General features: G+C 38.6%; 1 protein-coding gene across 1 annotated transcript in view; it reads left to right on the forward strand.

The window, feature by feature from the left end:
- The first annotated feature begins 7,001 nt into the window (after nt 1-7,001).
- Nucleotides 7,002-25,234, forward strand: part of LOC113582408 (cadherin-7-like) — a 70,179-nt gene continuing 51,946 nt past the window's right edge. The window contains exon 1 of the mRNA XM_035526360.1: nt 7,002-7,173. The gene's annotated coding sequence lies outside the window, so the exon portion shown is untranslated. The remainder of the gene's footprint in view (nt 7,174-25,234) is intronic.

Raw genomic sequence — 25,234 nt, forward strand, 5'->3', positions numbered from 1 at the left:
AAGTTGCATCCATGGTCACTGTGGAGCTCTTATGGTACCCCAAATCAACAGAAGAACTCCTCAACTTGCTATTCTGCTGACAATGTCCCTTCCTGAGGTTGAGTATAGGTCTTGTTGTGGTGTGGAAATGCAACTTGTATGCACACATCCTGTATAGACACCCCACCATAACCTGAAGCTACATCCTGCCTTCCAGTTATAGACTTACCAGTTATGAGGTGTGTCATTTTAGGGGAAACGGAGCACATCTGGTCTTAGCAGTGATATGGGTGAGCCAGTGTCAGTGAGAGTCTGCAACAGAAGAAGATCTTCCTAGCTGTGATGTCGATGCTGAAGATTGTTCTTTCCAGTTCAAGCTCACCGCTGACTGACCAGCCCCTGCTACCATTTCCCACCAGCTCAGGTTCATGGCATTGACTGGTGTGGTGTCCCCTCTTACTGCACTGCCATCCCACCACTCACTCTGTCAACATTTGCTTGAGGGTCGCTTGGCTATGCACCTCCTCTTTAAGCTCCACTGCCAAATAGCAATATGTTGGTCACCATGGTCTCTTTATTCCAAAGATGAGAGCTGCCCTCTTTGCCTTAGCAGCAGCTGCTTCAAGGCTGTCCAGTGCAGTGAGCTGCATGTATTGCCTCATCTCCTCTGGTAGTAACATGTTGGGAATGTGTTCCAGTTCCAGTATTCCAGTGCTAACACTTCCTGTGCAGCCTTCTTGAACAGCAGGTATACCTGCTGAACCATCATGCTCAGTTCCCATGCCCGCATGTGTGTACACTCTCCCTTCAGCCTCTGCCTTACCCAGAAGCTGCTGCATGACTAAGAGCACCACTGCCACCTGGCCAAAATGTTGCTGGAGGGCAAGCCATTAGGTCATTGTGTTGTTCTGGCAGCCTTGTACACTGTTGTTTCTCTCTTGCTGGGTGCCAGGCGTGCACTGCTGCTGAGCCTCACCACACTGCTTTCCTCACTGCCTTCACCAGCCCGCCTCTGTGATCTTGATTGGCTTGACCCATCTGGCGGGCGTAATGGTCAGTAACCCCTTTCTCTGCACTACGTCTTTGAGTTTGTTAATGCGCAGCTTGATTTCTTTTAGCTCAGTGACTCTGTTCTACTTCTGACACCAATGTAACATCAGCATTGAAGAAGAACCAGAGAATGCCACTTTACTTGAGGAAATTTCTGTTTATTAAACAGTGGGTCTTTAAAAAAACACATATAGCAACAAGCAGACAAAGGAACTAAACAGGAACATAGGGGGAGTTTCTCATAGAAAAACACGCCAGGATAACGATAGACATTTAAAAAATACTAATTAACCAAAAAGAGACACAATTAAATCAACCAACGCATACACACAATACAACTGTTACAATTAATTTTAGAACATTAAATTTAAACTAAATAAAATATGTGAAGAAGTGCACAGCATTCTGGGCATCTTCACTGTGTCCCTCTCTTCTCTTCCACTGGTCCACTCACCAAGTCTAGTGGTGGATGCCACTATGTATTTTACCTAATTTTCAAAGGAAGTGAAATCTTTTCTGTCTCTTTCTGTGTGTCTCTCAACCACTTTCTCTCCTTTCTAAATGAAGCTGAGCCAGTGCGCTCTATCTCTGTGACTGGAGGAAGTCGGTAACAATGGAGGCGGTAATGTGTGAGTCGGAGGTCCTCTGTCTCACTCTCAACTTTGTGTCAGGCACTTTGCAGGCCAATTCAGGGCTGCCCTCAGAATGCCATCTCACCTATATGCCAGACATTCCTTAACACCTGCCATCACATATTTATCTTTCACACTGCAGGATCTGACTGAAAGGATTTGGGAGCTGTCTATACGTATTTGAAGTTTGTACAGTGGGGGATTGAAAACTCCACCTCACACAGAAGTAATTTTATTAGCATATTTAGCATTTATTCAGCATATTTTACACCAGTATTCCAAAAATGTGAAGGAACAATACCTCATTGCTGCACTACATGAATAAGACATCTCAATAATCCAGAAGGCTTGTTTGCTGTCTTACTGCTCTATGCATTGGCTGTTGTTCTGCCTTGAGCTGACAGCTCCCTGGGGGGGGGGGGGGGGGTGCTCTGGGCTAGACCAATATGAAGCATTAATTTCACGCCGTCTGTCTCAGTGACCTCATACACTGGGCCACCTGGGCCATCTAATTCTCTTTGTCTCTCTGTCTCTGTCTCTCTCTTCCCCTTTCTTTATTGCTCTATCTCTCAATCTCTCTCTGTAGCTTTTTTTGCCCTGTAGCCAGATCAGTTCTTCTTTCTCTCACTGCCATTAAATTTGCCCCAAAATACTCCAAACCACTCTGTGTGTGTGTATGTGTGTGTGTGTGTGTGTGTGTGTGTGTGTGTGTGTGTGTGTGTGTGTGTGTGTGTGTGTTTTGGAACAACCACCTTGTCAAGTTTTTTTATAGGGTTACCACAACTGGAAGACAAGTAGAGTGACCAGGAAGGTTTCTGTAGTAACAATAAACAATAAAAAAAAAAAAAAAGCTTTTTAGAAATGTGTGGAAGTGTTGGTGACATCGACGCGCTGCCTCGCTATATTGAGACCCTAATCTGAACATGTCTGTGGTCACCTGCACTACAACCTTATACCCAGGTGTAGTTTGATTTTGTAACCTCCAATGCACTTCTCATCCACCCACTCCACAGTCAAGCCAGCCAACCAGAATCACAGAGGCGCTGTTGTGTCAGGGCCCTGTTGACTGAGCATTGTGCTAATTATTAGCCTGCGATTATCACTTTGTTAAAACAGGTGAAAGACACAGACGGAGGCAGAGAGAGAAAGAGAGAGGGAGAAAGAGCACCTTCCTGGTACTAGGAAGTAACGGTGCTAGCTGTTTTTGCTTCACCTGAGGCAAGGAAAGATACATGTAGCAAGCACGTGTAAGTGAAACAGTGTAAGTGCGAAGAGAAGGGTCACGGTGTGGTGGAGTAATTATCGCAATTGCCGAAGCCCCTGATGATAAGCAGAGGAGAGGTGCAGGGAGTTCAGTGAGGGAATGGACAAGTGCCAGCTGGAAATTTGCGCAGTCCAGCCTTCACTTATGATCTGCTATTTGCATTGATTTCTCAATGATAAGCATACACTGACCCAATCACTCCTCTCCATATGAGAAGGGCTGGAGTTTTAACAGCAATTTAGCACACCAACAGAGTGTTTTTGTTGGAGATGAATACTATTATTTCAGCATCAGGGAGCAAATAGAAGAAACAGTGTTCTCTGTTTATTCTTTATGGCAGAAAATGTACTTGATAACCTTAGAAGGATAATGAAACCAAGGAGAGACAATAAAAGCATGAAAAAATAATGAAGGAGAGGTGCAGAGAGAATGAGGAAAAATAACATGAACTGATAGTTGATCTGATGTCATTCTGATAATTATTAACTAAAACATGATAAAATATGGTTATGCTGTTCATGTCTACTGAATAGTACTAAACTGAAATAAGACAGAAACTGAAAAGTCAGAAGGTAAATAGCTTGGATTTAACAGTTGTCTTGTCAGGCCATATCAGAACCATTGTTTGGCTAGCAATGCTTTTTAGATAGAAAAAAAGCAAAAAAGAATCGTCAGCAGTAATCCCCTGGGAGACTGCAAAAGGGCTTAGACGTCTCTCAGCCATTAAGGATGTAGCGGACAACAAAATGGAGAATAGGTGCACTATTTCTCCCTGAAACAGCGTGAGATGTCAAGCAACAGTGTTGACTGCAGTGGTTAATGGTGTTGTGGGGTGGTGAGGGTGATAGGGGAGCAAGGGCAACTGTACCCACTAACACAGAGTGGGGTTAGAGGTCAGCAGAGTGACAGAGAGGGAAAAAGAGAGGGAGAGAGTATCTGTCATGTTCACTGACAGTTCAGTTTTATTTTTAATCTAGTGGTTGATGGCAACAGAGATCGTGTGGCTTGTGGGTTTTCTCTGTGGAAGCCTGTGGTGGGGCCCGTTGTATTCTTCAGCAGTGGAAAAAAAAGCACAGCTAATGACCTTGCCAAGGTAATCCTCTCTATAATGGAGCATTCTGCATGAAGGGCCTGAGCAGCTCTGAATTGATATTCCAAACACCCACGTCCCTCTGCCCTTTCTTTACAAGTCACAGATATGTGTGTGTGTGTGTGTGTGTGTGTGTGTGTGTGTGTGTGTGTAAGTTCATGTTGCATATTAGAGTTTCTGATATATACAACCATTGGCCATCATTACATCTGGGATTTCTTTCATTTTATTTTATTTCATTTTACTATTAATGTGAGTTTGCAAATATAATAACTTACACTACACCATATATGTACCATGAGAAAAATAAATGGCATACCTGTATGCTATGGTTTAAATAAAACATTACTTTTAAAAATATCCCAGCTCATTATTTTTGAACATTAACCTAGAGTATTAGTTCATTTTGGTATACCTTTGATTCTTACAGGACAGTGTAAAATATTTTGAAATATCACTTTCCAGATACCATATCCTTTCACTTACAGTGATGTGAAAAAGTGTTTGCCCCCTTCCTGATATCTTATTTTTTTGCATGTCTGTCACAATTAAATGTTTCAGATCATCAAACAAATGTAAATATTAGACAGAAATAACAAAAGTAAACAAAAAAATGCAGTTTTTAAATGAAGGTTTTTATTTTTAAGGGGGAAAAAATCCAAATCTACATACCCCTGTGTGAAAAAGTGATTGCCTCCCCTGTTAAAACATAAATTAACTATGGTTTATCACATCTTTGGAAAGCTGAGTTCAATTTCTCTAGCCACACCTATTCTCAATCAAGAAATCACTTAAATAGGACCTGCCTGACAAAGTGAAGTAGACCAAAAGATCCTAGACATCATGTGGTGAGCCAAAGAAATTCAGGAACAAATGAAATACAAAGTAATTGAGATCTATCAATCCAGAAAGGTTATAAAACCATTTCTAAAGCCTTGGGACTCCAGCAAACCACAGTGAGAGCCATTAACCACAAATGGCGAAAATATGGAACAGTGGTAAACCTCCTCAGGAGTGGCTGGCCGACCAAAATTACCCCAAGAGCAATGACGACGCATCCAAGAGGTCACAAAGACCCCACAACAACATCCAAAGAACTGCAGGCCTCTTTTGCCTCAGTTAAGGTCAGTGTTCATGACGTCACCATAAGAAAGAGACTGGGCAAAAATGGCCTGCATGGAAGAGATCCAAGATGAAAACAACTGCTGAGCTAAAAGAACATAAAGACTTGTCTCAGTTTTGCCAGAAAACATCTTGATGATCCCCAAGACCTTTGGGTAAATACTCTGTGGGCTGAGGAGACAAAAGTTGAACTTTTTGGAAGGTGTATTTCCCATTACATGTGGCGTAAAAGTAATACAGCATTTCAGAAAAAGAACATCATGCCAACAGTAAAATATGGTGGTGGTAGTGTTATGGTCTGGGGCTGTTTTGCTGTGTCAGGATCTGGAAGACTTGCTGTGGTAAAGGAAACCATGAATTTTGCTGTCTACCAAAAAATCCTGAAGGAGAATGTCTGGCCATCTGTTTGTGAATTCAAGCTGAAGCGCACTTGGGTTCTGCAGCAGGACAATGATCCAAAACACACCAGCAAGTCCACCTCTGAATGGCATAAGAAAAAGAAAATGAAGACTTTGGAGTGGCCTAGTCAAAGTCCTGACCCGAATCTGATTGAGATGCTGTGGCATGACCTTAAAAAGGTGGTTCATACTCAAAAACCCTCCAATGTGGCAGAATTACAACAATTCTGCAAAGATGAGAGGGCCAACATTCCTCCACAGTGCTGTAAAAGACTCATTGCCAGTTATCGCAAACGCAGTTGTTGCTGCTAAAGGTGGCCCAATCAGTTAAGTTTAGAGGGCAATCACTTTTCACACAGGGCCATGTAGGTTTGGATTCCCCCCCTCCCCCCCCTTAATAATAACCTTCATTTCAAAACTGAATTTTGTGTTTACTTGTGTTATCTTTATCTAATATTTAAATTTGTTTGATCTGAAACATTTAAGTCTGAAACCTGCAAAAAATAAGATATCAAGAAGGGGGCAAACACTTTTTCACACCACTGTATATTCTGACTGTAGGCACTTAATAGCTGCTTTAAGTAGGAAGTTATTCACAGAGCAATGGGCCTTGTTCATAATTTTAGATTGATTACTACTTGGAAGTATTAGTATTCATAACACATTTTAAGTGATTAAAAAAATTCTGGAGTCCTATTGTCCAATTTGCATAATTCTTTTTAATACTCCTGACTATGAGCTTCCTTCTGTGTTTGTTTTGAATGTGGCCTGTTCATTCACACCATAGGCAGTATTATTTCACTCAGTTTGCTCTGTTTTCATTGGTGACCTGGTCAACCTCTTCCTCCTGCTCACTTCTCATTATCAATGCATTATACTTAATATGTGCTAGGTAAAGTGACTGCATTTGTCAGGATAATTCTGCTGATGCCAGCTTTTCTCTCTTCCTTCTCTCTCTCTCTCTCTCTCTCTCTCTCTCTCTCTCTCTCTCTCTCTCTGTCTCTCTCTGTCTGTTTCTTTCTCTTTTACTCACATACTCCCTAACGTGACTCCCCCTCTTCATTCTGATAGGTGTCTGTTCCTCTTCTTCTTCTTCTGTGAAGACAGAACTGAGTTCCTTCATGACATCTGTGCTTCTCTCAATGTGAAACTCATTGTTCTTCAATGCCTAAGGAGTTTGTCATACAAACACCAGAAGCAACGGCTACACAAACTGTGAAGTCTGCATTTTTCCTTTTCACTTACTTTCTCATTGCCTAATTTTTTCCTACTTCCCCCCTTTTTTCACTCTGCTCAGTTGAAAAGAGACAGCTTTCAGCCAGCTGAGAGCTCAGACAAGTTCTGCTATTTCACCATTTGTGTACTTTTTTTTTTTTTTTTTTTTTTTTTAAACGGAGCTCCCAGATGTTTTTTCGCGGCACCCTCATGTGTAGTATAATCTATGTGGCAGTTCTACTGCTCCCCCTAGTGGACTTGAGTTTCTGGGGGTGGAGCTCCAGTGTCAGTGCCACACCTCAACCCCGGAAGGTCCCCGGAGGCTCTTGGGAAGCCCTACAAAGACAGAAAAGAAACTGGGTGTGGAATCAGTTCTTTGTACTGGAGGAATACACCGGAACTGACCCTCTTTACGTAGGAAAGGTAAGAAATGTTTTAAGTCTCTTACTACTAATTATGTTTTGTTAACCCTTCCCTGTGGATCAATGTAAAAGCTTTGTTGGGAAGAAGTGGTCAATTTCTATTCAAGTGAAATAAAGCATTGCGGAGAACACTCTGCTTCAGGGAAATTTAAACAGATGAGAAATTGACTGGTCAGAGAGAGTAACTGACAGAACCTATGTTAAAAAAGTGACTTAAGGGACCTGGAACAGTTTGTTTGACCTCAGGCTGATGAGTCTGATTAAGAGCAAGGAAATTAAAAAGAACATAATCTAAGGAGCTTTTTGAAATAGTCTTGCTCAATCAATGAAATAATGCTATGCTTAATGTTCTTAACATAAGCTACCAGTAAAAAGTTTGGACATACCTACTCTTTGTTTATTTTTACTATTCTCTACAAAACAAACAAATTCTATTACATGGTAATTCCATTAAGTTTACTTCTTGTCCTGATCAGTAGTGGCAACAGTACGACTATTGTAGTTTAGCTGTAGTTATGTGGCATTTTTATTGACCATCACTTGAAGTGTGAAGCATACTGGGAAGTCCTCGTTCTCCTGCACGCAGCTGGAAATATCATGTCAACAAAGTCACGCATTAACCTGTCATGTGACACCACCAGTAATACAAATACCTTGCTCATATGGGAGATGTAGTCCTTCCTCCCCTTCTCCTGAATTGTGTACAACCAGATTGTGTAGAACTTGGTAACTTGGTCACCTTATTCTATTCTTTATAGGCTGTGAAGGCACTGTCTTTCCTAGCATGGACTCTTACCACTAGTTTTCTCAGATGGAACTTGATTTATTTTATTTTTTTAAATTCTAGAGTTCAGTTAGCTTGAAAAATTGTGGTATTGTCCAACTATAAATTTAAGCTCAAAAGACATGTGAGCTTAAGCTTGTAGTTGTTGGACACATGAGATTTCATCTTCCTTTTAAACCTGACCTCACAATTTGTTAAATTGTGTTTGAACCTTTTTTTTAGTTTAACTTTTTATAGAAGACTAACATTAAGCCAGTGCCTTCGACACTTGTCATCTTAAATTTCTATAAGCATATATGCTGCAAGATGTTTATCTACATTTATTTCTAAAGGTCAAAGAGCTGTGATTAAGTATCATTCATAATTTCACCTATGGGTCATTGATGAGCCCATTTTACCTGGTAATAATATAATTGAAATATTTTGAACAACTGAACATGCTTTTAGAATTGTGCTTACCTGTTATGCTAGGAGATTGAAGGTACCAAAGAACATGAGCCAGTTGGGTTTTGGAGAGGAGGTTGCACACAAATAAGTATAATTTAATAAAAATGTAATAATAAAAAAAACAAAAACAAATAAACAAACAAACAGAAAGTGTTGGATTGACATAAATAATCAGGTACTCCAAATATGAGAGGTCTGATTCTGGCAGGGTGCAGCACAAATTAAACACTGTTTAATACAATAGATGAAAAAAAATGGTATCACCAATCCTTCCTCCTTTTTCTTTCATTAAAAAACTCTATATGTGCAATAACCTTATGTAAATGTTTAGTTTTCTCAAATCACTAATTTATTCCTTATGTATTGATGGTTGTAAACATTCAGATAAGCCACTTTTTAATGTGTTAACTTTTTAATGTTTTAACCCTAACCCTAATCTTAACCCATTTAACTTAAAACAATAATTTAGAAGTTGGCTGTCTTGCAGTGTGGTTAACTGATGGTTCCATAGAGTTCTATTGCTAGCACTAACATTACTAGCTTGAATGACTTTATATTTATCTAACAGTTGGCTCACTACCTGGCAGACTAGCATGGGAAAACCTATCCCATTTTCCCCATGGTATTCCACTCACTTGTAACCACATCAGCGTCTATGTTTGCCAGCCTTTCTGCTTCAAGCAAGTCTTAAAACACAGATTCTACAATCCTGTTTATTTGCAGAGCTAGACACTAGTCCTGTTGGACAATAGCCACCTTGCTTTGATACCTTAGAAAAGAAGGTAATTATTGCTCTTTGGTTCTACTAGTAGTAGCAAATCTGTGTACCTGGTTGAGCACAGCTTTTACTGGATCCCCAAGATAAATACACTTAATAAAGCCTTGGGTTGCTGTTGTCCAATTTCCTATTTAATCTATGCTCTTACTTTCTACCTATACCTAGAGAGGGCCTCATGAAGCTCCAGCTGGGTCTTCCCTAGCTTACTACCGAGGTGCTAGCAAGCGCTCTCAGATCTAACCAGAGCTGTGACAGCTTCACTTTGGAGCTATAGCTTTTTTCCCCAGGCAGTTTTTGTGAATTCATTTAAAAAGCTAACTGCTTCCCTGCTAGCAGTACCTCCACAACTAGATAGAGCTCACTGAGGTATATTTGGTCTTCCCTAATTTCTGAACTTTATCTAATTTTGTTTCTAATGCATGGGATTTACAAGTCTCACAAAAGGAGGAGTGTTTTGCATGGTTATACCCAAAGTCAGAACCTGCTGACAAGCACTACAAAAAGGCTAAGAAATCCTTGTCCGCCCCACACTGGCATGCATGATTTGTCATCAAGTGTGGAAGACATACTTTTGTTGGATTACAACTGGGCTCTAATTTTCCACTGCTGCATTGCTGCTAAAGGGCCATCAGATGTCCTACTGCAGTAGGTGGATTCTTCAAATATACCCATGGAAGCTACTCACCACTGCGTTGTACTTTGCTATGTTTTTCCATTTTATTGACCCCTCACTTTGCAAATACAGCCTAAAAAGATTGAGAAAGAACATATTAACACTTACAAGACTTGGCAGATTATTATTAAGTATTATTAACTAATTATGGTCTAGTACATGTGCCTGGTGAATCCCAGTGTAATATCTGTGGTTGCTTCCTCAGATCAGAGTCACTGTCCCAAACTATGCTGCCTAGATTGAGTCTGGTTAAGCCAATAATGTCATGGTATCTGGGCCTTAAAAAGGAGCCCTGGTTGCACCCAGCTCTTTGCTTCAGTGGGACAATGTTGAGCTGGTCACTGAAGTTAGTAATGCCTCCTTTAATGCACTGAACTATATTGCTCATGTAGATGGTAAGCATATAACCTGTCTAGCTCATATCCATCACCAAGCTTTACTGGGTGGGTCCCATCTAGGAGCCAACTTCAAGGCTTTATTTGAAGTGTTTGCTGCAGTGACTAGGAAGACTATTAACAGTGATGTCCCACTTCCAGCATTTTTCCACATGTCTTCTGTGTTCAGTGTCTGACAGTCCAGTAGTTAGTTGCTCCAGATGCAGTACTACGATGCTACTTTGGAGGACTTCTAGAAGCCTTTGTATATAGTTCAGGTACGTCCCAAGGCTGACTTCCACTTTCCAGAACTCCTTCTACCCTATTAACCACTGATATCAATAACAAGACTGGCAATGAGAACCCAGGGCTTGTGGTCCCATATCTTTCAGAACATAATGTAGTTCAATGGTCCTGGTTTACCAATTAAGTCTTGAGTGGATTCAATTTGAAGTTCTTTCTTACCATGGCACAGACGCCAAAGTAGTACAATGTTCTTCAGTTCAAAGTGTTTTCCTTTTTTTTAAATTCTGGTTTTCAAGAAGGATAGCAGATGTCACCCCATATTGGGTTCAACATCTTTGCAGACTTTTTCCAACTTGCTATTTCTCATCACTCACATAAGAGCTTCATACCACACAAATGACATGAGCAGGGTCAAAGCCACAACCAGCTTGTTGGGAAACAGTTCTACATAACAGATCCTCAATGATGCCTGTTGCCAAAAAGTGCTTTCTTATTGGTTAATTGGTGCAATGCAGTGCAGGTCTCAGTCCCTCAGGTGTCGAAGTCTGTGAACCCAGTAGGTTTGCAGTAGGGTCCATATCACTCTGGTTTCACACTTCGGTCCAATCTAACATTTTTCCCAAATATCTTATCCTCAGTATGAAAATTAATATATCAGTGCTTGGCACTTTCTGTCATGGCCAGCACTGACTCGAGATATTATGTGAATGAGATGGCTTGACATTCTGCAAACAGAATTGTATGAATATTTCACTGAGAAAGCTAAATGCTTTCTCAGTGCTCTAATGCTCTAAATGCTTTCTCAATGCTGTAATAGAGATCAAAGGTAATAACTGCATGGTGGAGGTTATTTATATGTCCTGTAGGTCCACCTGGCAGATCTTTATTGTATTGTATATATGTATTTGTGTCTTGCCTCTGTACTCAAGGTATACCACATTATGGTTATTGCATTATGGTTACAGATGTTTCGCTGGCAGATTTTAGAAAATGTTGCTTGGTCATCATCCTGCATCTGCTCTCTGTTCTCAGTAACAAATACATATGGTTTTGTGAATTCTGCCAAAGTTGACCATCACTGAGAATCTATGACAAGACGCTTGGAGAACATCTCTCATGTGAGCAGGGCATTTGTTTTATTGGCTGCATCACACAGCAGGTCAATGTGTAACTTTGTCGAAATACGAATCCAACCTATATACAAATAGACAAAACATATCCACTGTGCTTCGTTCCATCTCTAGCAGTCAGAGAACCAGTTACATTCATAGCTATTGTTTATTATTAGTATTTGTTTAATTATGCATGTTTAATATGAATTTAATATAAATGATCATGTTCAGTAGATGAATAGTGGGTTAAATATATTCACAACTTGATGTTAGAGGATTACTAAAACAAACTGTGCTTAGCAACAGTTTCATTGTTCAGCTACTGTGTGTGTATGCATATATATATACACATACACACATGCACACATACGCATTCTTCCCTATATTCCTTATCCAGCAATGCTAGGTGAAACCTCTACTTTATAATAAAAGTGCAGAATAGCATTCCTTTAGCCCATGAGCCAGAGCTGAACACTGCCACATCCGTCTGCTTGGATTTAACGCATTCTGTCAGATTCTAAATTTCAGAAGCCAAATGTCTTGTTATGTTGTGGCTTAGTGCCCAGTGTGAGAGCCCTGGCCAAATCTGGACCACAGTGGCTAAAGCAAACCACAGCAGACACACACGTTGACTGGCATGCATGCATAGCAACTCAAATGCATCATCATAGTTACCTATAGAATACACAACTAAAATCATGTATGTAATGTGCAAGGTAATGTGGTTTATTTTTTTAATTTTTTTATTTTTTTTTAGCCAAAAATCAATTTCCATTTCTGTCACATTTTCTTTCAGTGAAAATATAATTAGGAAAGGAAATCCAGGGAGTGTGTGGTATATAGCTCTATATGGTTCAATAAATATACAAAATTATTGGCACAATTAGTAAAATGAAGAAAAAAGTCAAATATGTTTGTTGTTTATCATTTTAATCCCATTCACATCTTGAGTTAGGAACATGTCCAAGTGCTGAACCTGGAATTGTATTTAAAAAGCTAAATAGTCAAGTAACAAAAATCTTTTTTAAAGCAATATAATCATCTTTTTTTTAATTTTTATTTTATTTTTTTTATCTGTCTCAATTGCTGGTCCCTCCAGTCTTTATGTATTATCCTTATACAATGAAGAGGTAATTTATATTCCCATTCATATATTTAGCAGTCATACCAGCCTTGGATTCTCTCTCATATTTTTAATAAATGGTCAAACTGATGAACAATGAAAATAATATTTTTCATAATCATGAAAGGAGGATGATGCAGGCTCTTCAGCCCCTAGTGCGAAATGTACATTTCTCAGCCATACTACTTATTCTTCAGGCCAGATGTATGTCCACTTTCTCTGTTCATATTGGACTGTAAGTATTTGGGCTGAAGCAAATCTTTCCTTTTCACAGGCAGTGAAAATATACATAGGCTAGATGAGAAGAGAGCATTACTTTTATTTTTTTATTTGTTATTTTTTTGCAAGATTGCAGGGTGACTGCAAAGTGCAACTGATCAACTTTTTCTTTTAGAATTTATATATATAACAAATAATAGATACTTTGTTAATTCACTACATAACCAAAACACTAGAATTTGGTGGCTCTAGTGTTTTATGATATTTAAAGGGATTGGTTTATCATATTGAGGCCAGAAAATGATCAGAATTCAATACTCAAATAAGAAATAAGAAATTCAGATCACCAATGCTTGTGTCAGTTAATTTTCTTAGAAGGATGTTGACACTTGAAGCCCACACCGCACCGTAGGGTGGTAGAACATGCTTCAGTGGAGAGAAAAAGGAGAGATGGGGGCTGACAGACAGACTAACGGCTTACAAAGATAACAGGAGTGTCCATTCTTTGACTCAGGATCTGGGGTTTGAGTGACAGGTGTTAGTGCTCAGAGAATTTAAAGGGCCTATTTCTGTGTGAAAATAGTTGTTCAAAAGTCAAGTTATATTAAAAATATTTTGTTAAAGGCATGGTTTTACTCAGCATCATTATGTGCAAATCTTTGTTCCTACTTTTTGATAGGCTGCAAGGATTGTCCTTGGGTCTTGTTCACCTTTTTTGTGGAAACTGTTTGTGTGTTGCTAAGAAACAGAGATTTAAAAAACAGAAAGGAAAGCTTTACTGAGCACTGAGTGTTCCTCTTATTTGCACTGTGCCTGAAGTTAAATGGTCCTGCCTGTTTTCCTGAGGGGAAAGATGAGATGAATCTGACTTTTTCATTGAGGAAGGCATAGAAAAAGGACATGCGTTTAAAAGGTGAGCTCGAATGACGTCTCAAAGTGCTCGTCTTAGGATCTCAAAGATATTAACTCCCATGTTGAAAAAGATGGAGTTTTCCAGATGCTAGTATCGATCTATCAAAATTTTCTATACACTCATTGTCAAATGTTTTATGTAGTACTGAGAGATTGTGCCTCTAATGAACAGGAAAATCATTATTGCAAGTATTATTCTGACCCAGGCTTACACATATTCATTTGCGAATACAGTGACATCAAATAATTTACATTTACAGCATTTAGCAGATGCTCTTATCCAGAGCAACTTACAAAAGTGCTTTGTCATTTACTCATAGAATATATGCAAGTACAGTATAGTAGGTTAGAATTAAACATACCAATGAACTAGAATACTGTAGAATACAGGGATCAATGCTGATACCTAGAAGTACAAAATACATAAAGTCTCTCTTAAACAATGATAAGTGCTATAAACAATAAGTGCTAGAGTTTATTAAATAACATAAACAGTGCCCTACAATAAGTACTAATTTAGTCAGTCAATAAGGGACCAGTGTCAGTTGTCCTTTAAATATTCTGCAAATAGATGGGTCTTCAGTCTGTGTTTGAAGACTGCAAGGGACTCTGCTGTCCGGACAGCAAGCGGGAGTTCATTCCACCATCTTGGAGCCAGGACAGAAAATGGTCTCGATGCTTGTCGTCCATGAGACCTGAAGCAAGGCATCTTTTGGGAGCAAATGATTGTAAGGTGCCTTACTACGTACCATATATACCATATATTACCATTTATACATATCAATAAAATTCTACCAAATTGCTTTTTAGCTTACACATCACACATTATCTGACACAAAGTATGGCACATAAAAAAAGCAAATATGTGTAAGATATAAAGGGAGCATGAGCTTCATCCTCCTGGGTCATTCTAGGATAGAAACCTTTTTTTGTGTTTGTGTGTAAGTATTTCATTCTTCCTGAGTTGGCAGCATTTTGGATACTTCTGTGTCCAGAGAGATAGAGAGGCAGCATTTCAGTGAAGTTATACAGTTCTTGAAATAAAGCCTTTTTTTTAAAATGAGAGATCTATCCATTGTCGATACAAAAATAGCTACATTTGAAGGCCATGATATAAAATTTTCATTGGCTGTTGCCAATGAAACACACCCTTTACAAAGCTTTTTGCATAAGTGAGAAAAGAAGGAGCATAAGAGTGAGAAGAAAGAGCTTTCAGATTGGTTATTCACCAGCCAACAATGTAAGGCTTCTCCTTTGTTTTGTCCCAAAGCTTCTGTCATCCTGTGGTTCAAGATGCTACTTAATAAGTGACTTATACTACAGTTATTAACTCTCATGGGCATGTTTGAAACTGTCCTGTAATTCCTTTGTATTAAAATGATTATTTGGCAGAATAAAGTAATGTACTGTTCTTATGAATAGGTATGAGGATACCATGAGAATTAAAAAACAGGACCTGCATATGCTATTCTTGTCCTTCACAAAAGTTTGTTATTATCACAACTGTTTCAGGAGGCATTTTGCATTTTGATCATCATTACACAATACATATAAAGACAGCATCTGCAGTTTTCAAAACATCGAGCTTGTAGACTTGTCTAATATTCCTCTTATTGGTGACAAAAGTTTCAGAAAGCAAGAGAATTTTTTTTATTGCTTGAGTGTTTCTGTGCTGCCAATACATCATGATTACTTGCCCTTGTACGCACAATAGGATGGCAGAAAAAGCAATCTAATGAGGGTAGAAGAACAAGTAGAGATGCTTGGACAAACATAACCAAGCACACACACCCTCCCTTGCAACCTTCGACCCCAAGAACACACACATGCCTTTCCATATTCTCATTGTGGAGTCTGTCCACAGCCCATCTATGACTTTTACTAAAGGCCACTTTCAACAAATGTCAGCCGGCAAACGCGGGCAAACAGTCGGAGCACTGATCAAATTTCACAGCGTTGACATAAGTGTTAAGGCTGCCAGTCCCAGTAGAACTGGGCTCATTTTTTGATCTGGAATTCTGAAGAAGTCAACCATTTTTTTGTGTCTCACAGGCTGTTATTAGTTTTGCAGAATCTGACAGATTCTAAAAATGAGTCTAAAAAACTTATAGATCAATAAACACACAGTCGATCGATGGAGAGTGAGATACTGTTGTGGCCTGAAGGACTGAAGTAAACTATTTTTATTCAGAATAATTATGCTTATTGACATAATTGAGGTTTCTTATGCACAAGTTGGAATCAAACTTATTTGGTATTAGGTATTTGCTTATTTGTGATAATATTTGTAATGCAGATTTTCTTCATTTTATAGATATACACATACACTGACATGCTTAATGACAGATGTTAATAAACTAAAAGTATTGTCATATTAGTAAATCTAGAGGTAGCTCAGGGGCACATCATAGGTCTTAATCAGGAGTTGTGTTTCATCTTAAAAGAGCTTTTTCTTGATTTGACTGATCAATAAGGAGGCTGTTGTGGTTTGACCTCTCATTTAAACAAAGTGAAAACCCTATCCTTTCCTTATGAACTCTCCTTGATCAAATAGGGTTTGGCATTGAAACCTATTAGTGACTTCAGATGCCCTGAAGACTGAGCTCAAATGGAGTGGACAGCAAATAGAAGGGTTTGAGTGATCCTTCTGGTTCCTTCTCTGGAAATTCAATATTTTAATCATTCATTTAGAGCCCTCGGCATTTTAGAGAAATCCTTTGCCAGTGTTCTCTGAAGTGGGTATACTGTGAGGAGAAAGTATTGAGATCATCGTTGCTAAGTGTGTGCTTCAGGAAGATTCAAGTGCCAAGGGCTCTTGTGTAGGTAATGTGTTTGTCAAGGTTGAAGTCCTCAACACACACACATTTATAAGGTGATAGTTGCACAGGTCATTTTAAGATTTTATATAAACCAGATAATTCTAATTCTAATTCTAATTCTGAAATATGGATTTTCAAGCAATAATGCATAGACTTAATTGATTTACAGTGAAATTGAAATGCTCCTACAGGTGCTTTTTAAGATTCATATTTTCAAAGCTATGGGAATTGTAAGTACATGTAAGTACACTTAAAAACAGGTCTCACTACAGCCAGGTCAGAAAGATAGACTATAAATTGTCCCTCTGGTAAAACTTTGACCCAGTCTGGGTGGGCTTTCTCTCACCTCCGGGCCATGGACAGGACCCAGGACCCCTCAGGCATCATGGTGCCTAGCAACAAAGCCATAAATGGACTACCTGAAAGCTTACCACACTGGCCTGGCTTTCTAACTTTTCCTCCTCTTCTTAGATGTCATAAAACACAGATTGGAATGTGAGAATCTCTTACCAGCCTGGTTATACTTCAAGGAACTGTGATTCCCTCAGATTCAAACCCTTACCAGGATAACCAACATTTTTCCATCTCACTGAGATATGTTCACATATGTTTCTCATTCCAACAGATGCACAAAGTAAAAACCTGCCATTTAACTTACTATGATGTCAAATGGTAATCAGCCAGCAATGTATGGCTATTTTGCTATAATCTCCAAACTGTGATGTTTGCTCCTATTATTTGATATGTTTCATTTTTCTATTCCTTACCTGTTGCTTATTATTTCACATTATGCATCCTGATCATTTAATTTGTATGTTGCCTACCTCATGTTTATAAACTATTTGTTAACCACTCCTAGTTGTGTTTACTAGAAATGTTATATGAACCAATTAGACAATATACTAAAGTCAGTAGTTTGTATCTTCTAGACAATAGGATCAAAATATCCAATTGCTCCATCATTCCTTTACAAACTTCATTCTAACACCAGGAGGTAGAAATTGGTAGTCAATTATTTTTTTTTCATTGTTTCATTGATTCATGGTGGATCTTGTGTATTCCTGTATGTTCTACATTAATTATTTTCCCCCATTGTGAAAACAAAGGCTACTGAATATGCATGAACCAGATATAACCTGTCCCCCACCTGGAAAATTTGACCCCCTTCTCAGTCTGGTACAAAGTCTGAAATGGGGAAGGACCCATGGAACTTCTTTGAGGGAAAATCAAGACTAATTTTTTCCTTTGACCTAAGTCAATAGCTTCTCGCTAAGCAAATAAAAAGACACAAATCTCACATTACCTTAGGTTTTTTTTCCCCCCTATTTGTTTGTTGGTCTGCTTTATCATTTTTCTTATCGATAGTATGTGGTCATCAGAATTTGCTCATCACATGTTATATCAAGTAAACTCAGCAGGTTGTGTTGATTAAGACTGGAGTTCCATTGTGTAGTTGGCAATGAATCCAAAATTCCTGCTTTGGAAAGGCCTGCCTGCGAAGGCCTATGACTCTCTAACCAAGCAAGCACCGAAGATCCAATCTATTGGTCTGAGAAGCCTGGTCATTTCATCCTCACTGGCCTTCATTGCTCGTGCACTGTCAAACCAGCAATGCTGGGGAAAATGGATAATCTCTCATTGCAATCCCGGAGGTTTTATGGTAAACGGACTCTCTCTATCAGTGACATCCCGGTGGTCTGATGGAAGACGGACACTCCCTCTGAGTGCTATCCAGATGACTTCAGTGGAAAACGGGCACTCTTTCTCAGTGCCATCTGGGTGGTTTGATGAAAGACAGACATTCTGTGTTCTATCCTGGCGGTTCCAAGGAAGATGGATACTCTCTGTCAGTGCCACCCTTAGGGTTTTACATGGTTGAGCCAGCAAATCATAAGAATAGGCTTTTTACATTACCAGTTGGTATCAATAGTAACTTTATTGTTTATACATCACATTACATCAATTAACTCTTCACTCTCATCTGTGATACAGCCTCCTCAATCCTATAATTATTTCTCCCTCTGACTGTTTCCCCTTTTTCTCCTGAGTCTTCTGGTCTACTTCTAGTCATGCTGTTTCACCACAAATTTCATTTGATTAATACGTTTCCTTTGTTGGTCTTGGTTGATGAGTAGATTGCCCAGTTGGTCATTCCTACTGCTTTAAACAGTTTTATTACCCCCCCCTTCTCTTTTTTTTATGAGCCTAGTTGGCTACCTTTTTTCAACCACAAATCATTTATGTTAATTGTCTTGCGGACATTGTTACGTTGGTTTATTATAGTGATTCTAGTGAACTTGATACCTCTGTTCATTAGTAGAATCTTAGTCAGTGATTGTTATGCATGATTCCTACCTCTACTTATTCCATAAACATACCTTTAGTTATTATGTCTGTGAGCCAAGAGTGATATTCTAAAGTTTGGTAGATGAGAAATAATCATGTATGAAACTGGTGAATTTCATGAGTTGAGACTGAATTATTGATAATTAATAAAGTAATCAAAATTAATACATTTTCCCTGCAGCTGCACCAGTTTACATAGTTTGCTACATAGTTTGCATCAAAAACATTGACCATAACATTTTATCTCCATAACGTGGAAACTAAAAAACGTTGCTACTAACTATTGACACTCATGGTTAAACCAACATAGTTGCATTAAAATAATTTTGTGGGATGCTAGGCAAATGATATCACAAACTTAAGGGCTTCTTTGGATTGGATAGCTGAGAACTTCTAAATTATACACAATTACCACCCAATGCCTAGTGAACTGACCGCAGCAACTCAATGAAAGGTGCTTTTCATCTTTTATAAAATACTATTTTAGAATAAGAACATGAGTGGGATATTTATGGTTCTATAAAATGTTGGAGCATGCAGTGGCATGTGTCAAGAGATGGTTCCTCCCATGCCTGGGGAACCATGCATCTGAGTTTTCCTGATGACACACACTGATACAATTGTGACACTCCATCAGAGAGGTAGCCACCCCTGTAAGCTCACTCTCATTTCCCTGCACTGTAATGTGTCTGCCAGCACATGTAAACCTTGTGTAATTAAACATGAAAATCTCGATATCATCATCATCATCATCTGCCCCCTCACAGTGCCTGTGTAATACTCGTGCGCACCTCCCCTGCCCCTTCATCACTTTCACCCCTAACGTGTGGTTTTTAAAGGCCCTCCAAAGCCCGGTTAATCTCTTCTTTCCTCCTGCCCTCTGTCTCTTTCTCGTGTCTCTCGTTTGGAGCTGCATGCCACTGTGGTGACTCGTCATTGCAACGGATGTAAATCGCCATGTCGGCAATCAGGCTCATTTCTCACTGTGATGGTGTGCATGGCCCCATTTCAAGACAAAGAAGCAGACCTCCCTATTTTCACCAACCTCAGCACAAACAGTAAACATAAAAGGCAACCCTTATGAAAGAAGTATGTGGACAGGAACCAAAGCTTTTCCCCCTCACTCTGCTCTTAGCTGCACCTTACTGACATAATATCTATGACCTTTTTTCCTGTTTAGGAAACATTACTGCTTAGAGCTGACAGCTTAGATGCATTAGAGAGAGAGAGAGAGACTTGAAAGCCGATCTATATTACTGTGGCTAGAGTAGCATCTCAATATGTTTATTATTTGCATTTATATTGTATGACTACAGTGACACCCTTTGGGGTAGTCCCTTTAGCAATTGTGTTGTGTTGTGAACCTGTCCTGGATCACATAAGGAGAACAATTTATGCATATGTAAATATATGTGCGTTACTGTAATTCCACATTGTGTGAGAGAAACAAAAACATACAGAAAACACCAAATAGTATGTGTGTAACATTTTTTAAAAACATTTTCTGTTCGTATACTTTGATTAAAAGAATATCAGTGTTATTAGGAGGCCTGGATGAATAGTTTGGGCACAGCTACAAAAGTAGACTTCAGACTGAGAATCATACAAAGACATGGCAAGAAGGCAAGATTTTGTTTATATAAAAATATCATGACTTGTGGATGTATCCCATACTACAGCACAGTTAAGATGTAGCATTTTAGAAATAAATGTGAAGCAAACATGAGTTATGTAGCGCTTTAGTTTATGAACTTTATTATGTAGAAGCATACTACTCCACACTGCTGTCACCAAATGACATCCATTTGCTGCAGCAGCAGTTTCTCATATTAATAAACAAATCATACATTCTCTTTTCCTTCTTTTCTCTAGTATGATTCTTTTCTGTGTGGAAAACTATTTTTCTACACTGTTGTTCTTGTAATAACACTGTAGCCTCTGTATCTAGGTGCACTCAGCTGTTTCCAGATATGAAGTCTCTCCTCCCAGATGGGAAAAAAGTATATTTCACAATTCGGAAAATCAATTCTGACTTTGATAGAAAGCTGATTGGCATTCGCATGCAGCTCTGGTGAGCAGTGACGCTTGCTTTATCCTTGCCGAAGCTGTCTGGAGATATTTTCCCATTTAGCCTTCGAACTGGCCTATTTCCAGTTGCTTTGGAGCTAGTGTCAAGCTATGATTCATACGGAAGGTTGAGAGACACTTGAAACAGCACTATCCTGATTTAGGAGCCAGTTACCTCAAACTGGCTAACTCATCTGGGGGGAGTGCATTAATGAATGTTCAAGTCAAGCTTCCCATGTACATCCAATTTCAAATAAGTCAATTTTCCACTAAGAACTGAGCATTTTGCATCACTGCCTGTTTACTTGTGAGGAGATTGTACATTTTAAACATTTATGAAATATTTAACAAGATGTAGAAAAAGAAGAGAGGCAAGTTGTGAATAAGTGTAGACATTTTATTTTGTGTGGTTACCCATCTTTTATTGGATGTAGCCTTCCACATCTCTCTAATAAGGGCACACAACACCAAGCAACCTGCTGCTTTTTAAACTGCCTCAACTTTGCATGCTTGGCACTGAATGATAACTGCCCAATTATCATTTTTGTGAGCTATCAGGTCAGTTACTATTGGTGGCTACTATTTAATTTACATTAGTGACAAATGAGAAACCCTGCATAGCCTTAATGCCCAAGAAGAGCTTTTCTATAGAGGTTAGATGCAAGTTACTCAGGAATTTGAGCATGATCTGCTATCACTACTGTGCTTGTGAAAATAACATGGTGTATAAAACTAGTTTGGAATAAACATACAGTAAAATTAATTCTGATTATTTAGATTCCTCAGCACAGGTCCTGGAATACCCACGTTACGTTTTTGCACCTTTCACCCTGCACCTAATTTGACTCATCATGGACTTGATAAATTGATGTTTATTCAGGTTCATCTTTATATATGTAATGACATGGAGCAAATAAATGGCAGAGTGGATATACCATAGTGGGCAACAGTTTCAGTGCATGGGAGTTCTTTTCCTTGTCCAAGAGATCCTACACAGAATCAGTTACCTCTGATAGATTAGGTAGAATAGTGTTCCATCTGTAGGCCTTCACTGTGTTTCACTCTGAAGCCACTCATGTTTTTATTTATTTATTTTTATTACAGTTAAAAAAAACACCAATTGTTTTCTGAAAATGCACCAAAATGACTTCATATTGTTTACATGCAAAAAAGCACTTACAGCCCTGATCAATATAATTTCTTGGGTGGCCTAGAATTTGTGCAGTAGTGTAACATAGCACAGTATGTTCAACTTTATAATCTTATGGCTCTCTAAGAATATATTTTACCATTGCTAAATGTCTATCCAGACAGCGCACTTGCAGTAGTAAGTTAATCGGCCTTGTGATTTAATGGAATTACATGTCAAAGTAAAAATCACCCGTACACTGGTATTTCACTCTAAACATGGAAGAGGATAGTCTGTAGATGTGCTGTGTGTGATGGACTGCTCTTCCCCCCCCATAGTCATGTGATGGGGGGGATTCACAAATGTACTGTGTCTTTTGTTTTTGTAACTACGCACCCGGAATTGCACGCATGGGTATATGGTTTAATATTAATGTCTTGCGTGTCTATTTAAACCCCTGTGTGTGTGCGCCCTTTGATGGTCATTGTCACTACGTATTTGTTGCTGTCGATCTTTGTAACTGTAACGTTCGTTTGTGTATGTGACAGGTTACTGTGCAAGTGGTGTTCATCTAATGTTAAGTGTAGATTCACGATAACCATAAATGGTGTATATGAGTGCCACTGTTGTCATCTATGTTGTATGTAAATAAACGCCTTGCACCGTCGAGGAAGACTGTGCATCCTGCCCTGCGCCCTGCGGAACTCAAGCGGGAAACGTTACATTGTGATCTGAGGAGAAGAATTTCTTCATAGTTTGAATTAATGTGTGTGCGCATGCACGAGTGTTGCTCAGTCCACCTGTCTGCTAATTTTTGGCTACACATCCTAGAATTAGGGGGAAAGGTCTATACATCCTTGATCATGTCATTTTACATTTGCAAATTTTACTTCGTGCATTTTAAAGTAGTCTTCACTTTAAAATACACAAAGTAAGTGTTATGAAAAGAACATGAAGTTAGAATGAAGTCAAAACACTGTCAGTTCACAATCACAGTTCTTACTCATGGCTTTCTCCCTGTGTGGAGGGTCATTTTCCTTGTGAAAAACAGAAGAGGCATCAAGAAGGAACAGATGAGCACAAATGACTCTTGATCCTGCACTTTCAAGGCTAGTTGTAAATTCATGTATAACAGCAGGCTGAGGGTAGGCCAAGTTCTGAATATAAGTAGTAGTTATCGTCGTCATAATTTAGCTAGTTATGATACAGTAAACATCACCAACTGGTAAGAAGATACCTATAATACTGTACAAAAGGCTGAGACCATCTAGAGAAATTACAAACTATATAGCTTTTTTATTAAGTATTGATTAGTTTTTGAAATATCTGAAAGACTAGTTCTCAACCCTCTTGGGACTAGTAAGAACTATTCACTGCCCAATTATCATTTTATTTTCTTGGTAATAAACTTAAGCACATTAAAATGCAATTAAGAGCTGAATATGAAAAACCTAAAAAGAGCAAGAAGGCCCCCCCTCCCAATTATTCTTCACCTCATGCTATTATACTGCTATTATACTGACACAGCTATTATACTGGATGTTTCAGAGATTTTGTAATAATTTTAACCTTGGCTGCCTGCAAAGGGGGCCCACTCTGTAGAGTATCAATTGTTTCTCAAAGCAATTGATTCTTCATTTCAGGTGAACTGCACTTTATAGAAAAAAGTCAAATAAATACTTGAACCCCATGATCAATATAACTGAATGTATGTGGGCTCATTTGAGCAAACAAAAAAAAAACCAAAAAATTGCCAGTGTCAGAAGAATTCACTATGGGACCACCATTTTCCATTAAATACTTTCTACCCTGATGATTAACCTTAAACCTTGTTCACTTGGGTTGTCTAAGACCATTTTAGGCTTAGGTTATTGACACCATCTACCCCATTTGTCATTAGATTGATAATAAATATCAATCTAATGACAAATGGGGTAGATGGTGTCAATAACAGTTGTCAGCACAACACTAAAATCTTAGTGACCCAGATTTTTTTTTTTTTTAAGTTATACTCCTGCATCAGTATCACTGCCAAATGGAGAGTTACCCACCAGTCAAGATATTTGGCCACATACCACTTATTCATATAAGAAAATGAACATTAAAAAAGAGTCTTATGATTTGACCATTTAAAGAAACTAGAAATGTTTTAAAGTGTCCACCCGACCTCTACAAGTGCTCTGAATGCCCTTCGAGGATCTCAAAATAAAAACAAGTGTCACATTTGTCTAATGCAAATGAAACAGACTCTGATTCTTGGTATGAAAACTATTACACTTATATTCTGATAATATTAGAAGACAACAGGAAGATACCATATGCATCTGGCAACATCCTCTAATGTTATATAATGTAAAAGTAAAAGCAATCACACTCAGCAACATGTTTAAAATTCTGGTCACCAACCCAAAAGAAGACAGTATGCAGACAACAAAATGAAGGGGTGGCAGGGGTTTAGGAAGCTAGGTCACACCAGTCACGCATGCCAATCAGGACCTGAACCCACAGTGTAGGTCTGCTAAATGACTCATCATCTAGCAATAGATGTACCATGAAATAAAATATGAGAAATAAACCTAAATAAAATGAGAACAATAGCACCAGCAGCTACATGGTTGTCGCCTGGAGTCCATAGATCCTACTACTTAGTAGGATGCTATGGTCAATGCTTCAAGAGACAACATGGAATCTAAATACTATATAATCTACTATATATATATATATATATATATATATATATATATATATATATATATATATATATATATATATAAAACCATTTCACTGCGAGTTATACTGTGTATGACTATGTATGTGACAAATAAACCAAACTTGAAACTTGAATATATATATATGCTCTAAATGTAATTTTCCAATCATAAGACCAAGACTTAAACTCAGGACACATTTAGAACTACAAACATTTGTATCCATCTTAAAACCATTTAAAAGCCACTCTGCATTTGACATGACAATACAGAGAAAACACACCAGCAGCATACCTTAAAGTGAAGAACCCACCACACCAACAGC

The sequence above is a fragment of the Electrophorus electricus genome, chromosome 5 (assembly GCF_013358815.1).
Source record: "Electrophorus electricus isolate fEleEle1 chromosome 5, fEleEle1.pri, whole genome shotgun sequence".
NCBI classification, from domain to species: domain Eukaryota; kingdom Metazoa; phylum Chordata; class Actinopteri; order Gymnotiformes; family Gymnotidae; genus Electrophorus; species Electrophorus electricus.